Source organism: Phocoena phocoena, chromosome 14 (assembly GCF_963924675.1).
Source record: "Phocoena phocoena chromosome 14, mPhoPho1.1, whole genome shotgun sequence".
Lineage (NCBI taxonomy): Eukaryota > Metazoa > Chordata > Mammalia > Artiodactyla > Phocoenidae > Phocoena > Phocoena phocoena.
The window spans coordinates 9410539-9427534 of NC_089232.1; the positions used below are offsets into that span (position 1 = coordinate 9410539).

The following is a 16996-nucleotide window of genomic DNA, read 5'->3' on the forward strand; positions in this document are numbered from 1 at the left end:
TGGAGGCCTCTGCATCTAGAGAAGTAGGAGGATGGGAGTTAGTGGTGATCTTCGGGACTCATCTGCTCTCCAGCGCGTATTCCCCATAGCGCTGGAACCCCAAATCCTGGAAGCCAGCTACTCAGGAGGAACTGTAAGCTCACGGAGCTGGGGTTGGACAGAGCAAGGGCGGCCTGCCTGGGAGGATTTGGGGAAAAAGGGGGGCAGCAGGATATACCACCCAGCCTCTCTACTGCTTTCCTTCCACATGGTGTGGGTGGTATTTAGGTTTCCAGAATATGGACATGGGACTCTCTTCATTCCTAGGATGGGGAGGGGGACCCTGTTCCAGGGTGGCTTCACCCAACTCATCAGTCCACCATGGGCACCAGATGTGCCCTGCTTATCCCAGAGGCTCCCTTCCATGGGCAGAAAGCACCGGTCTGCCTGGGCAACACCTTTCTTCTTGCCAGGCCGTCAGCCCCACGCCAAGGGGGATGCTGTAGCATCCTACTTCCTCTGTGACTCCACAATCCTCATTCAGCTCAGCCTGTGTCATCAGACGGCTCAGCAGCTCCTCCACTCCCGCGCCCAGTGGGCGAACCCCCTGGGGGGGGGCCTGCCAAGGAGGCACAGTGCCACCAGCCACTTCTCCACACCTGCTGCTGTGCTCTCTGAGGTCCTACCGGGGCTGCCGGATACCCCATTGGTGGGCCAGACCCAAAGGCAGGCACAGCTCCACCTCTTGGCCCAGGAAACTTCGTGAAGAACTGGATGCCCAAGGCCTCCTGAGAGCCCGCAGGAGTGGGTTCCTCTGCCTACCCATCCACCACAAAGGCCTGATGCTTCCTGCACTCACCCCACCTGTTCACAAGCTACTGGGCTTACCGAGATCATGAAGGACCAGCCGCGTGGGCGCTGAAGCCAGGTGGGGGGCTCTCCTCCCTTTGGAACTCGTCCTTGCTTAGTTTCACCGCCCTCTCCAGGAGCCCTGTTAAAATTTACAACGGGGCTTCCCTGGTGGCGCAGTGACTGAGCGTCCGCCTGCCGGTGCAGGGGACACGGGTTCGTGCCCCGGTCCAGGAAGATCCCACATGCTTGCGTACCGCAAAAAAAAAAAAAAAAAAAAATTTACAACGTACCTGGGGGCTTGGCTCAAAGCCATGTGCCTCCCCACCCCCCATTCATAACTTCCCCAAATTCCACGCCTAGAGATCTGAGCTCTCATCCACCTATTTAGACCAAGCCAACTCGTTTCTCCCGGGACCTGGGACCAGGTTACTCACGGTAGGCGTTAGCACGAGCACGGTCTTAAAGAGCCCGCGCGGCCTGACCGTCCCCGCCTTCTCCCCCGCACGGTGGGGGCTCCGGGTTCCTCGCCGGGTCCGCCCGCGTACGTGGCCCCGCTCCCCTCTCCCGGGGAGCACACCATGTTTATCCAAGGGTCCGATTGTCTGTGAGCGGCGGGCCCGAGACCCCACGGTGCCGCGCGCCGCTCCGAGGGCGCCAGCCGGATAACGCGCTCCCGCGGTCCAGGCTCCGCCCAGCCCCGCCCAGCCCCGCCCACCCAAATCCCCGCCGCGCAGCGAGCGCTCAGCAGGAGTCCAACCCTGGGGCCGGGTGACCCTTCTCGTCAGCGCGCGCAGTGTGTCCGCCGCTTTGCCTCCCAAGGCCCTGCGGAGGGGCTGTGGCCACAGACTCGCTGCTGAGGGGCGCTCACGCCGCAGGCGATCAGCCTCCCTAGAGTCGCGCAAGGGGGCACTGCGGGGCCGGCTGTCAGCTTCACTCAGCTGGGTTCGATGGAGAATACACTTAATGGGATTTTAGAATACACTGACAGGGAGGATGATGGTTGCATAACCAAGAAAGCATGGGGGGACCGTCATTCCCACTTCAGGCTGGCCCTGCGCAAAATGGTAGTTCCCAACTAGGGTCCTTGGACTCTTTAATCAATAGAAATTTGTAAAAGGCCGGATGAGAAATTCAGGAAAGCTTTATTGGGACTCCTGCTGCAGCAGGAGAGAGAGAAAACAAGCAACAGTTTCCCTTGCTCATTCCCTGAGGGCGTGGGGGGAGCTGGTTTTTTAAATGGGGTGAGGGTAGGGGCGGGTTTGGGGGGAGGGGGCTTGGGTGGTCTGCCCACCCCCTTGGTGGTGCCTTTTGCAGGAATCTTGCCCAGGACCCTGCTTTTGCTGGGACACCTCAGAAGTGGCAGTTGGGATTTTGGTCTTTTTGTATCTTGTTTATAATTTGCCTCAAGTGCCACATGCATGTAGTTATTTTTAGTTCCTTATAGTTTCTTTGTATTCTGTTGCAGAGGAAATGTTTGCAGGTGCAAGCACTGCAGCAAAGGATCCCAGGTCCCCTCTGTCTCAGTACAGCAGGTGAGGTGTGTGGTCATCATCCTTAAAGTACCTCACCAGACTCAGGTGTCTTTCCCCAATCCCTTTCTCCTATCAAAGTGACTCTCATGAAAAAACAGACAGCACCCAAAGAGCTGGCCTGAGGCCTTACTAGCCACTTGGGAATAAGAATCCTAAATCTACCGGATGACTCAGGTGATACGATGTGTGTGTAAAAGAGAACTTTACAAAGTGTGGAGACCGGATGAGCTAATTCGCTAAGAAATGCCAACGGAATGGACTTTTTGAAAAGAATCTTTAGAGTCTCAGAAAGAACCCCAACCTTCCTTCCTGTCCTGTGTCAGCTATCCAAGGAGAAAAGGAAGTAATGATCTCTCCATAATTACCAATTAAAGTCCTTCTGCTGAAAGACAATCAAGTTTCACGCTTCCTTATCCAGGGTCAATGCAGAGGGGACGTCAAACAATTTGGACAGTACTTCCAAAAATACTGATGTATTTAATTGTGGAGGGGGAAAGAAAGACCGTCTTCTGGCTAACCATGATTGAAGTTTCAAACTTACTTTTTTATAAACTTGCATGATGAAGAATAGACCACAGGCTACTCCTACTAAGCCTCAGTGCAATTGAGCAATAATAATGAAATTATCATTTTAAAAGTTATGACATGACAGTGTCAGGATGAAAAAAATACATTTCAGGGTGGGCAAAACAATGGTGTTTAGAGCCATGTGTTTAAAGGTGTGTTTTCATGATCAACTAAGGGTTTGCTTTTAAAGTGATTGTCGGGTTAGAAGACATTTGCTAATTCATGGTCTGCACAGAAATTAAGTTGGTTGCTATATCAAATTAGAGACTCCAAGCTAGAGAACTACTAATCCGTTGAAAGATTACACTTAAATAAACAAAAAGCCCTCTAGCAGTGGACATTTCTTGGGCTGTTTTCTGGTGATTTTTCTTCTTCAACATGAAGTTGGCTTAGTGAGTGGATTAATAGGAAACCAAGTCATTCGGACACCTTGTCATTCACACTAATTGGTGATTGTACACAAATGACACATGAGTGAACTATAGCAGTGGTCACTAATTTAACAAATATGGTAGTTTTCCCAAAAATAAATTTAATAAATTTATTTTCATCACAAAAAAATACATACGTGGAAAGTAAGTACCTACATAATTACTTGATTCTGCCTCCTGGTCTGCAAAACCTAAAATTTGTTGAAGACTATTAGCCTTTTGGGGAGAACGGTTGCTCAAAGACTTGAGAACATTGGGAGAAACATCAGTCATCAATTAAAAAACATGGCAAACAGTTTTGAGTGGTTTTCCTAGGCTTGATGAATCTACAGATGTTACCAGTACTGTTCAGTTGTTGCTGTTTATTCAAGAAACCAAAGCAGAGTTTGTAGTTACTGAAGAAGTAGATTTTATGAATAGTCTGCATGGGACAACTAGAGGCAAAAATATTTCAGAGTTGAGGGACTTCCCTGGTGGTGCAGTGGTTAAGAATCTGCCTGCCAATGCAGGGAACATGGGTTTGATCCCTGGTCCGGGAAGATCCCACATGCTGCGGAGCAACTAAGCCCATGTGCCACAACTACTGAGCCCGTGTGCTGCAACTAGCAAAGCCCATGAGCCTAGAGCCCATGCTCCGCAACAAGGGAAGCCACCGAAATGAGAAGCCTGCGCACTGCGAGGAAGAGTAGCCCCTGCTTGCCGCAACTAGAGAAAGCCCGCGCACAGCAACGAAGACCCAACCGATCCAAAAATAAATAAATTAAATAAATTAATTTTTTAAAAAAAGGAGAGGGAGCCATTATTAGCCTGTCTCGGGTGATGTTATAGAAGGTGGAAAGAGGCCACATGGAGAAGACTCCCACTGCTAGAGTGGATGGCAGATTATTCGTGAAAAGATAATTATGATCATTGGGATAAGCTGAGCCATAGGTCTGTGAAGATATTTTAAAATGATACACAAACCATAAAGTTTTCGTAAAAGAGTCTTCTGGGGCACCCACGTATTTCCAGTATGTTTACCAAAAATAATATCACTACATAAATCTTACACTCATGTTTTGGTCATCACACACCTATAAAAACATACAAATATACTGTATATATAAAAAATAAAATGTGTAAATCTACATCAACATGGAAAATAGACCATAATATATTAAGTGTGTGTGGGGGGGAAAGCCAGTTAGAAAAGCAAGCTATGGTTTAATACCACTGTGTTACGTGTTGTGTGTATATACTACCTAGGAGATATGCTTAGGAAAAAAGTTTCAAAGGGTGAATTCCAAAATATTTACAGTGATCTTCTAAGGGTGTAGGGATTGATTACGGGTGACTTTTACCTCTTTCTATGCTTTTGAACTGTTTAACAGTGAGCAGGTACTATTTTCACAATATAAAGATAACATTCAGACAATGCCCAAATCATGAATGAATGGGCTCTGGTGTGTCTTACTCGAATGGAGCTCAAAATGCGTTTTCTAAAGGAACAGGTGCGCCCAAGCTGGCATGTGTAATCCAGGACCTGATTTGTGCCTGAGCGGCGTTCTCCCGGTTCCGGAGACCCGGGAAAGGGGCTTCCTACTCCCGGTCAGTTCTGGGGGCTCCACGAGCGCCCTCCCTTCGCCCCTCAGAGGCAACTGTACCCGGAGCCGCGCCTGCACCCTCCTACGCCCAAGCCCCCCCATCTCCGTGCTCTCAGCCGGGTCCGCTCCTCCGGGACACATCGGTCACCGCGGGCGAGATTGGGGGCTCACAGTGATGGGGCGCATGGTTGCGAGAAGCTCGCGACCCTCCCGAAAGTGGAGAGCCTGTGAATGAGGGTCTGAGCCATCACTTCCCTGCGCTGCACTAACGAGCAGAGTACTTCTGCGGGGGAACCTTCGCGGACTTTCCCGGGAATGCCAGCTCCCACCCCGACCCCTGCAGCTCGGCTCGCCCCTGCGCCTTCCGGGCGATCTTCCTCGGCTGCGACATGTCGAAGTTCTCACTATGCTGTTGTAAATTACTTTCCTTCTAGTCCTCATTGTGTTGCAGTTAGCACTTCGTTTAAATACTGTCCGTGAGGAGCGGTTGTTTTTTAAAAATTATTTATTTATTTTTGGCTGCATTGGGTGGTGCTGTGCGCACAGGCTTTCTCTAATTGTGGCGAGCGGGGGCTACTCTCCGTTGCGGTGCGCGGGCTTCTCATTGCGGTGGCTTCCCTTGTTGCAGAGCACGGGCTCTAGGCGCGCGGGCTTCAGTAGTTGTGGCACGTGGGCTCAGTAGTTATGGCTTGCGTGCTCTAGAGCGCAGGCTCAGTAGTTGTGGCGCACGGGCTTAGTTGCTCCGCGGCATGTGGGATCTTCCCAGACCAGGGCTTGAACCCTTGTCCCCTGCATTGGCAGGTGGATTCTTAACCACTGCGCCAGCAGGGAAGCCCGGACGAGCGTTTTAACTAACGACAAATTTCATTTCAGGATAAAAAAGGCGTGCTTTCTTCTGGGCAGCCGCTACAGCAGGGGCGGGTCCTTCCTCCGAGGGACCTGCGCCCCCAAAGGAAGACCCTTGTAGTCCGGATCTGGAAATGAGGAGTCTCAGGTTGCAAACCCAGGTCAACAGAAGGCCTGCGGGCAGAACCAAGGAAAGAGGAGGCGGAAGGACTGAGAGCCCTCGCGTGGACCTGGTCCCCCTATCCAGACGCCAGCTCTCGCCCCGGACATTGCTGGGAGCTCAGCGAGTCCCCTTGCCAGTCCCCGAGGGGGCAAAGAAAACTTCTCCTTTGCATGATCCATCCTTCCAGGTTGGCAGGATAAAGAGCACAGGGACCGGGTCTCTGAGCCATGTCTCGCTGCCTGCTATCTGGGGCCTGGAAAGTTCTGAACCTCCCAAAGCCTCAGCTTCCTCATCTGATAAACACGACGATAAAAGTCCTTTCCTTTTAAGGTCAGTGTGCAGATTAAATAACCCCATATATTTTAGAGGGCCTTGCTCACGGATTAGTCACCCGCACCTCCTGGGTGTTGGTATCTCATCTGTGTTCACATTAGAAAATACGGCACTTACCACAGAAATCTGCACCTTCCTGAGTTGGTTATCTGTTGGTATCTCTAATGAAATTCTGAGAACCTCAAGGGCAAAGACTAAAATTAGACCTAGTTCAGTTCTGGTTGTGCAACAGCTAAGTGTTTTTGAATGAACGAATGGAATAAATGAATGACACAGGTTTGAATAAATGATACAGTGTTTCAGCCATGAAAAATAGGAGAGTCTTTGGGTAGCGTAGGGATCATACCTTTTTGCTTTTATAGGCTGTTTGGAAGTTAGAGATAACTTACAGGAAGCAAACCTAGGATCCACACAGAATCCTGACCAGGATGATGCAGAAATTGGGTCTATGGCCAAGAATTAGATAAGCAAATATACAAACATTTAGATCTTAAATAAAATATTTGGTTTGGGGGCTATGGGTGGTAGATCATGGAAACCAAGGCAAGATAACGGGGATACAGTAAACAACTATGTGAGAAACCATTTTTATCAACCACAAATTTCGAAAAATCATTTTTTTTCAGAACTGCAAGGTTTTCATCAAACCAGCTTCTTATTATCACAAGTTGCAAAAATTATCTTGCTCTGGTGACAAACATTTTTCGAAGCTTGCTGTGCAGTCAAGGCCTGTGTGGACAGACTTGTATGTTGTTGATGCTTCCGAATGGAAAGGGGAAGTCGAAAATTGCTTCCTTGTTTTCAGTCATCCAGGAATGCCCTGTGGAGGAGGAGAATTATTAATAGAAGAGCTGCTACCTGTGCATAAAATGTACCACTCCTGGGCTTCCCTGGTGGCGCAGTGGTTGGGAGTCCGCCTGCCGATGCGGGGGACACGGGTTCGTGCCCCGGTCCGGGAGGATCCCACGTGCCGCGGAGCGGCTGCGCCCGTGGGCCATGGCCGCTGGGCCTGCGCGTCCGGAGCCTGTGCTCCGCAACGGGAGAGGCCACAGCGGTGAGAGGCCCGCGTACCGCAAAAAAAAAAAAAAAAAAAAAATGTACCACTCCTGCTCAATCAATCTGAATGGCATATCATTGCACATTATTTACTTCTCATATATTTCTTCAGAAAAACAACAGGCTCTCTCCTCTCAGATGTAGCACTTGTACTGCTGGGAGTACAACAAATAGATGCTAATGATTAAATGGAGATTTCAAGATGTAAGCAGATTCTGTCCAAAGTCTATCATGATGAATTGTTCATTCGTTCAAAAATATTTATTTGAGCATATTTTATAACCATGGAAAGTATGTTTGGATCAGATACAATGAAAGGTATGAGAACAGGATCTAAGTCCTCAGCAAGGATCTCACCTATACACACATATTTCCAGTTTGTTCTCCCATCTTGCTCTCAGTTTGCTAATTACCATACTTCTCTCTCCTAATGTTCTGTTCTTCATCATTACAGAGTTTTCTTTCCATATTCTGATCTACTTACTTTTTCTTCTCGTGTTTCATTAGCATTTTCCCAAAGTTTTTTAGAGTTCTTTCGTAGATTTTCAGCCATTTATACATTTCTTAAATATTTAAGCCTTTGAATAAAACAAACATTCAAAAAATGCATAAACATTTTTATCAAGTAAATACTGGTCAAAGACATTCTATCTCCCCACAAATTGATTACTAATTACAAAAGGAAAAATAGTAGCTTCACAGCAGAGAGATCTGTCAAGAGATCAAAATTAACATCACCATGATGTGCTTCCTGGGACATAGAAAGGACACAACATCGCCCACATAATATTCTTGCCCAAAGTGCATAACTTGTATAACCCGTACTGTGGGGAAACATAAAATCAAATATAAATATATTTTACAAAATAAGTGGTGTTTACCCTTCAAAATGACAGTGTCAAGAAAGACAAAAAAGGGAATTCCCTGGCTATCCAGTGGTTAGGACTCTGAGCTTCCACTGCAGGGGGCACGAGTTCCATCCCTGATTGGGGAACTAAGATCCTGAAAGCTGCATGGTGCAGCCAAAAAAAAAAAAAAAAAAAATGCTGAGAGAAGAATAGCTCTTCACAATTAGTGAAATGGATAATTTCACTATATATATAAATTCACTATATATTTCACTATATATATTTCACTATATATATATTTCACTATATATATAAATTCACAATTAGTGAAATGTATAATTCTGCATTGGATATTGGAAGCTGAAAAAGTGCTATAAAAGACATTATTGAGATAACTGTCAAAATTAGAATATGGCGATAGTATTACATTACTGTTAGGTGAGAAAATGGATAGGTAAGAAAATGTCCTTATTCTTAAGAAATCCACACTGGTGTATTAAGGATTAAAGGGGCATGATGTATGCAACTTTAAGTTATTTCAGAAGGAAACATATAGAAAATAGTAAAAACAAATGTGGCAAAATATTAATAATTGGTTAATGTGAATAAAGGGTACATTTAAGTTTGAAATTACTTCAAAATAAAATTTTAAAAAAGAAAAATGAATTTTATCTATATTAACACTTTAAAGTATTAATTTCAAAATGCAGAGCACATCTTAAGCAAACATGTTACACTTTAGAGAAATTCTATGTTTAATTTTTATTTATTTCAGGTAGAAGTTGTGACTTTATTTATTTATTTATTTTTAACATCTTTATTGGAGTATAATTGCTTTACAATGGTGTGTTAGTTTCTGCTTTATAACAAAGTGAATCAGCTATACATATCCATATATCTCCATACTTCCTCCCTCTTGCTCTATGCTTCATTTTAAGAGCAAACATTCAGAAACCACGCTGAATTAGCCACTTCCTGCCTCTCACCCACCCATGGTGACATCTGTCAACTAACAGACATGGCTCTCACGTGACACTGGATGTTTGATGTTTGCATGTCTGTTGGTTGAAATGATCGATCACATGAATATCACACAAAAGTGAACCTTGGGAAGACACACTGTGTCTGTGATGCAGAATGTGACCATACTTCAGCTTGGCGATATTCAAGGGTTTGGCTGTGAGTGTGAAGAGAAATCGGGTGAGAGGGGTGTCATGACTTAGAAAAGAGTAGTGTTGGGCCATATCAGGAATATTTTAAAATAACTTTTGGAGTTTTAGGTATACAAGCAAGAGGTGTAATATATGTTCATTGAAGAAATCTTAGAAAATACAGGTAAGCAAAAGGAAGAAAATAAAAATCACCCACAACCCTACCACCCAAGATAACTGCTGTAAGCGTTTTGAAGTTGACATAGGTCTGAAGGATGTTCACACAGAGGCCGAAGTGTCGCTAACAGTGTGGCTGTAGGGCCGGCCCTACCCCCATTCTTCAGTCATGAGGCCTTGGCTAAGCTATTTGGCCACTTTACATCTCAGTTTTCTTTATCTGTAAAATAGAGAAAATACTACTACCTTGCTCAAAGTATTGATATAAGTAAGTGAGTTAATATTTCTAAAGCACTTTAGAACAATGCCTGGCATATGGTAAAACAATATGCATGTTAACATAAATTTTCTTTTTCTCTTCTTTTTTTAAAACAAATCCTGGGACTTCCCTGGTGGTCCAGCGGGTAAGACTCTGCACTCCCAATACAGAGGGCCCAGATTCGATCCCTGGTGAGGGAACTAGATCCCACATGCATGCCACAGCTAAGAGTCTGCATGCTGCAGCTAAAAGATCCCCCCATGCGACAACGAAGATCCCCTGTGCCACGACTATGACACGGCACAGCCAAAATAAATTAATTAATTTAAAAAAAAACCAACCTGAAATACTATCACAGGTAAAACTAACCTATAGTAGAAAAAAATCATAACAGTGAATCCCCCTAGGGACAGAGATTGATTAAGAAGGGCACGAGGGAACTTTCTGGGGTAATGATAATGTTCTATACCTTGGTGGGGGGTTGAGTTTACACAGATTTATGAGTTTGTCAAAACACCGAGAATTTTACACTTAAGGTCCGTGCGTTTCATTACATGTAAATTTCATTTCAAATGAACAAAAAACGGTAAGCAAATATTGAAATACTGTTAATGGTGTTCATGCTGAAGTATTTAGGGGAAAGTATACTGGTGCCTGTAATTTACTTCAAAATGCATCAAAAAATAAGGTGGATAGATGGATGGATAGAGGGTTGGATAGATGGATAACTTGCTGTTTCTGCTCTAAGATGTACCATGATAATCCTGTGTTATTAGTCTTTTCTATAAATGTAATCATTGTAATATCATATTCTATAGATTAATGTAATTAACTGAACCACTATTACATATTTCAATTAATCCTGAATTCATTACAAAGCAGTGAGAGGAATGCTTCATGAAAGAACTCTCATTAATACCCTCAAAGATTTCCGAGAAGACATTTTATCCATGAAACTAGAACAAGATACCCTTTAAAAAATTAGAGTCCCGGGGAGGGAGGGATAAATTAGGAGTTTGGAATTAACAGGTACACACTATAACAGATAAACAGCAAGGACCTACTGTACAACACAGGGCACTATATTCAATATCTTGTAATAACCTGTAGTGGAACAGAATCTGGAAAAGAATATATATGTGTATGTGTGTATATATATAACCGAATCACTTTGCTAGGCACCTGAAATAACACAACATTGTAAATCAACTATATTCAATTAAAAACAAATTAGAATCCAAAAGGATTTTTTGGAAATTAAAAACTTGATAATGAAATGAAAAACTCCATAGAGAGACGTAACAATAAAACCAAAGAAATCTCCCCAAGTTAGAGTGAACATGCAAAGGGCTGGAAAAGAGTAGAGAAAAATTACAAGGGTCAGCCAAGTAGGTCCAACATATGACAATTTGGTGTCCCAGAAAGAACAGGGAAAAAGGAAAGGAGGAAATCTCATCAAAGAAATAATGAAACAAGTACCCATAACTGGAGGACATGAGTTTTCAGATTGAAGCTGAGTGCCCAGCACATGGATGAAAATAAACCCACACCAAGGTATCTTCAGAACCCTCAGGACAAACAGAGGATTCTACAAGTTTCTGGACAGAAACAGTTCACATACACAGGATCAGAAAGAATGGTGTCAGACTTCTCAGCACAGCATTAGAAGCAAAGAGATGAAAGAACAATGCCTTCAAATTTCTGAAGTAAAATGGTTTCCAAGTCTAGAATTTTATGCTCAGGCAAATTACCAAACAAGAGAGTAGGAATAAAGAGGGTTTTAGCCATATAAGGTTTAAAAAGAAAACACAACCTCCCATGTATCCCTTTTCTTTCTTTTTTTTTTTTGTTGAATTCTACCAGTCTTTGAGCACTTCACCTACTATATACTCTGTTGAGTATTAGTTTCATACCTTTTATTTTTTCATTTTTTTTGGCTGCAGAGCTTGTGGGGTCTTAGTTCCCAGGCCAGGGGTCGAACCCAGGCCCCCTGCAGTAGAAGCACGGAGTCCTAACCACTGGACTGCCAGGGAATTCCCTGTACCCCTTTTCAAGAAGCTGAAACCACCACCTTGCTGGCTGCCCAACTGCCTGTGCTTCTAGGCCTCCTTGTGGCCTCGCCTGCTTGGTAGACGCCCAGGGAAGCTGAGGCCAGCCTCTCATGCAGACATTCTGCCTCATCTGACCTTCTCCTGGTGCCTCCATCTATCGGGACCACATTGCCCTTTCTTTGCACAGCTGGGTTTGTGCTTGCTACCCGTTTTCTCAAAACTGAGCAATATATATATTTTAAAAATAAAGTTATTTATTTTATTTTTTGGCTGCATTGGGTCTTCGTTGCTGCACACGGGCTTTCTCTAGCCGCGGCGAGCGGGGGCTACTCTTCATTGCACTGCAAGGGCTCCTCATGGTGGTGGCTTCTCTTGTTGAGGAGCATGGACTCTAGTTGCACGGGCTTCAGTAGTTGTGGCACGCGGGCTCAGTAGTGGTGGCACGCGGGCTCAGTAGTTGTGGCACGTGGGCTCACTAGTTGTGGCACACGGGCTTAGTTGCCCCGCGGCAGGTGGGATCTTCCTGGACCAGGGCTCGAACCCTTGTCTCCTGCATTGGCAGGCAGATTCTTAACCACGGCACCACCAGGGAAGCCCCCTGAGCAATATATTGATTACTGATCATATACAAGTAGTAAATTTATAAAGAATGGCTCACATAAAAGTCAGGAAAGTGGTTACTTCTGGTGGGGGGAGTGGGAGGAACCACTGGAGGCCCCCCATGGGGTTTCTGAGGTTCTAGGATGATGGGCACATAGGTGTATGATCTCTTTTCCTATTTCCTTGGCACCTTGGTCTCTGGCAGGAATTAGTACTCCAAGCCTTCCTTAAGCCTGCCCTCAGCTGTGCCTGCCTCTGAGAAGGGCTTACGCTTGGTGATCCTCCTCACAACGGGCACAGTCACGAGTACATGGCAGGTATTGTGTCCATGCTTGTTGGCTTATTAAAAAGTTGGCTGCAGGGAGTTCTACGGGAAGTTCAGTGGTTAGGACTCCACGCTTTCACTGTTGAGGGCCCAGGGTCAGTCCCTGGTCAGGGAACTAATATCCCACAAGCTGTGCGGTGCCACAGAAAAAAAAAAAAAAAGTTGGTTTGATACACAGCTGGGAAGACTATGGTGCCTCAGGAAAATATTATTAGGGCTTGGGATCTGGAGTTCATCCAAACCGGCAGTCTGGGCTGGGGGCTTGGAGCTGCCAAGATGAAACCAAATTGGTGCCCAGAGAGAAAGGTGGGCAGGAGTGCAGTAAGATGCAATGCAAGTATGGTTTTTTTCTTTAAAGGCTCCACTCTGCCATAGAAATTGGAGGGAATAGCACGGTAGGAATCGGGGAGCCTGAGAGAGGATCTGCCCAGTAGGAGATTCAGTCGGTCACAAGTCTGTCCTCCGTATGTGATAGAAACCAGTCCTCGAAATTGCAAGCCACCAGCTGCCTGATTGGTTCTATCAAGGAGCCAGTATGAGCCATGCCTTAACACGTGACTGCCTTTGCAGGGGGTCAACATTTCTATACAGTTATGACATTATTTCATTTTTAAACGAGCATATGGCAATCTGCAGACAAAAATGAATTCTCAGTCCCTTCAAGTCAATCACCTGGAGAGGCCACATATTCAGCCCAACAGTGCATTCTGGTACAGCCACCCAACCAACAGCCATGCTGCTGGATATACTTTATGCTGGCAAACTGCCATCTCTTTGAGGGCTGTAGTTTGGGGAAGAGCCAAGAGTCATTCAGAACCCAGTGCACTGTGTGGAAGGGCCATCAGGTTTGGTAGGACCATTTGGGATAAGAAAAGAAGGATATGGCAAAGAATGAGGCAGTCTTCCTGTGTTTGAGTCACAAACTGTCTCCAAGCACTATTTCCTGGCATAGGGCCCAGCAGCCCTATGGAGTAGGTAAAACTATCCCCGTTACACAGACAATGCACCTGAGGCACAGAGTCACTAAGAACTTACCCAAGGGAATTCCCTGGCAGTCCAGTGGTTAGGACTTTGTGCTTTCACTGCAGGGGGCCCGGGTTCGATCCCTGGTCAGGGAACTGAGATCTCCCAAGCCGCGAAGCGCGGCCAAACAAAAGAACTTACCCAAGATTGCACCGCTAGTAAGGGGTGAACCTGGGATTTGAACCCAGGCAGCCTGACACAAGACTCCATGCTTTAAAAAAAAAATTTTTTTTTTGATGTGGACCATTTTAAAAGTCTTTATTGAAGTTGTTACAATATTGCTTCTGTTTTATGTTTTGGTTTTTTGGCCCCAAGGAATGGGGGATCTTAGCTCCCAGACCAGGGATCGAACCTGCACCCCCTGCATTGGAAGGCAAAGTCTTAACCACTGGATTGCCAGTGAAGTCCCAAGACTCCATGCTTTTAATCACTACATCAAACTGCCTGGAAGGGAACAAAGCTTTTTTAGAAACATGCACCAGATGAAATAATTAGAAAATCAATTTTGTCTCTACATATTTAAATCATATATATATATATGAATTCTGTCTGGTTTCCTGGTACAGTCCTGGAACTAGTCTAGTGACTGGCACATAGGAGAGAGTAAATTTTGCTACATGAAGAAGTGAGTGACTGAATAAAGTAGCTCAAAGTATGCATTACTGGGTGAACTGATGTTCTAGGCAAATAAAGAGGGCAGTATCACTTATTGATTCCCTCTTGATGTAGGACATTGTGTTTCCTGGAGTCATCTGATTTAGCCTCACTCTAACCCTATAAGGTGCATGTTCAATCCTAGGTCAGGAGCCATTTCACCATCCAATATGCAAGTTACCTTTAAAGGGCTTTTGGGTGACCCAGCACTCCTCTTTCTCAGCCCCAGGAATTCAGGCAACTTAAAGGCTTCCTGGACACACCAAAGACAATCACCTAGTCCCTTGGTGTTTCACTCTCATTTCTAACATTCCATAACCCCTGCCCATGGTCCCTCCATCAGGTGTACCTAATCTGTTCTACCTCCTGCAATAGCCTCCCAGCTCTACTCCCTGTCTCTGGTTCTCCCACCCCTGACTCTCCCACTATCCATCTTTTTTTTTTTTTTTTTTTTTTGCGGTACGCAGGCCTCTCACTGTTGTGTCCTCTCCCGTCGTGGAGCACAGGCTCCGGACGCGCAGGCTCAGCGGCCATGGCTCACGGGCCCAGCCGCTCTGTGGCATGTGGGATCCTCCCGGACCGGGGCACAAACCCGTGTCCCCTGCATCGGCAGGCGGACTCTCAACCACTGTGCCACCAGGGAAGCCCTCCCACTATCCATCTTACCTAGCACTGTCAGCATCACTTTCTCCATAACTAGCTCTGTGAGGAAACCCCTGTAAAGAGGATCTGGAATGAGATGCCCCGGCTTTGAGGCAGGTGAAGCCAGGCAAGTCAGTTATCTTCTATGGGCCTCAGTTCCTTCCTTGGTAAAATGGGGAAAAAATCAATATATTTCATAGAACTTTATGGCAATTAAATGAGATTACGTGTGCTAAAGTATTTTGCAGGGACTTCCCTGGGGGGTAAGACCCTGGGAGGAACTAGATCCCACATGCCACAACTAAGACCCGGTGCAGCCAAATTAATTAATTAAAAAAAAATAAAGTACTTTGCAAATGCTTGCCACATGATCAATAGTATTTTTTTCCTTTGCGTAATCTAAATGTTGGTCCCTCTAATCAAACACCTGCTATAAAGCTGCAAGAAACAAAACCTCCCAAACCAGAAACTTGCTAACACTTACTATTGTCTCCTATGATAAAGCAAAATCTCTTTACAATGACATTTTTTCAAGGGATTCTAAGTTATATCTACCCAAATTATGTCACATTGTTCCATTCCTTACATTTGCCTTGCACTCAGCTGAATTGAACTCTTAACAGTTCCTGGGACTTGCCATTGTCTTTCCACATTTATACTTTTGCTTTTTCTGTGTCCCCCTGAAATCTCCTCCGCTCCCTGCCTCTGCTGAAATCCTGGTTGGCCTTTTTACATCACAACTGCAAAGCCTCAGCCAGTCTCCTAAATTAGAAGTGAGCTCTCTGATCTTCCAATGCCCCCTTGTGGCACTGACTGCATTCCGCTTTTTTTTTTTTGCGGTACGCGGGCCTCTCACTGTTGTGGCCTCTCCCGTTGCGGAGCACAGGCTCTGGACGCGCAGGCTCAGTGGCCATGGCTCACGGGCCCAGCCACTCCGCGGCACGTGGGATCCTCCCGGACCGGGGCACGAACCCCTGTCCCCTGCATCGGCAGGTGGACTCTCAACCACTGCGCCACCAGGGAAGCCCAAACATTTTCAATTTTGATGAAGTCTAATTTATCAATTTTTTCTTTTGCTGCTTGTTCTTTTGGCATCATATCTAAGAAATTATTGCCTAACTCAAGGTCATGAAGATTAACACGTATGTCTTGTAATAATTTTACAGTTTTAGCTCTTACATCTAGGTCTGATCCATTTTGAATTAATGTTTGTGTATGATATGAGGAAGTAGTGCAACTGAGCAGGACCCTGTGGGGCCCTCCCAGGTACAAAAGCCTTTACATGTCTCCTGTTTCTTATTTGTAGGAAAAAGGCTTCAGCCTCCTAGACTTTCCCTGAGTTCCAAAATGCAGATTCAAACAGTTACTAATTAGGAAAGGGAGGGAATGCAGAACCAAAGGAAAAACAGTCAAGAAACAATAGTGGGCTTCCCTGGCGGCACAGTGGTTAAGAATCTGCCTGCCAGTGCAGGGGACACGGGTTTGAGCCCTGGTCCGGGAAGATCCCACATGCCGTGGAGCAACTAAGACCGTGCGCCACAACTACTGAGCCTGTGCTCTAGAGCCCGTGAGCCACAGCTGCTGAGCCCACGTGCCACAACTACTGAAATCCGTGCACCTAGAGTCTGTGCTCCGCAACAAGAGAAGCCACCGCAATGAAAAGCCTGCGTACCGCAACGAAAGTGTAGCTGCCGCTCGCCACAACTAGAGAAAGCCCGCACACAGCAACGAAGACCCAACACAGCCAAAAATAAATAAATTAATTTATTTTTAAAAAAGGAACAATAGTACAGCAGTAAAGCAGAGTCCTAGTTCCTCCTCAAGGGATATACATAACAATACATTGGAACTTCCCTGGTGGTCCAATGGGTAAGACTCTGCGCTCCTAATGCAGGGGGTCCAGGTTCGATCCCTGGTTGGGGAA

At 45.7% G+C, this 16996-nt stretch overlaps 1 non-coding gene across 1 annotated transcript; it reads left to right on the forward strand.

Annotated features, from left to right (window-relative positions):
- Positions 1-16923: 16923 nt before the first annotated feature.
- TRNAR-CCU (transfer RNA arginine (anticodon CCU)) lies at positions 16924-16996 on the forward strand. The gene has a single exon. It is a non-coding gene; the product is annotated as a tRNA-Arg (tRNA).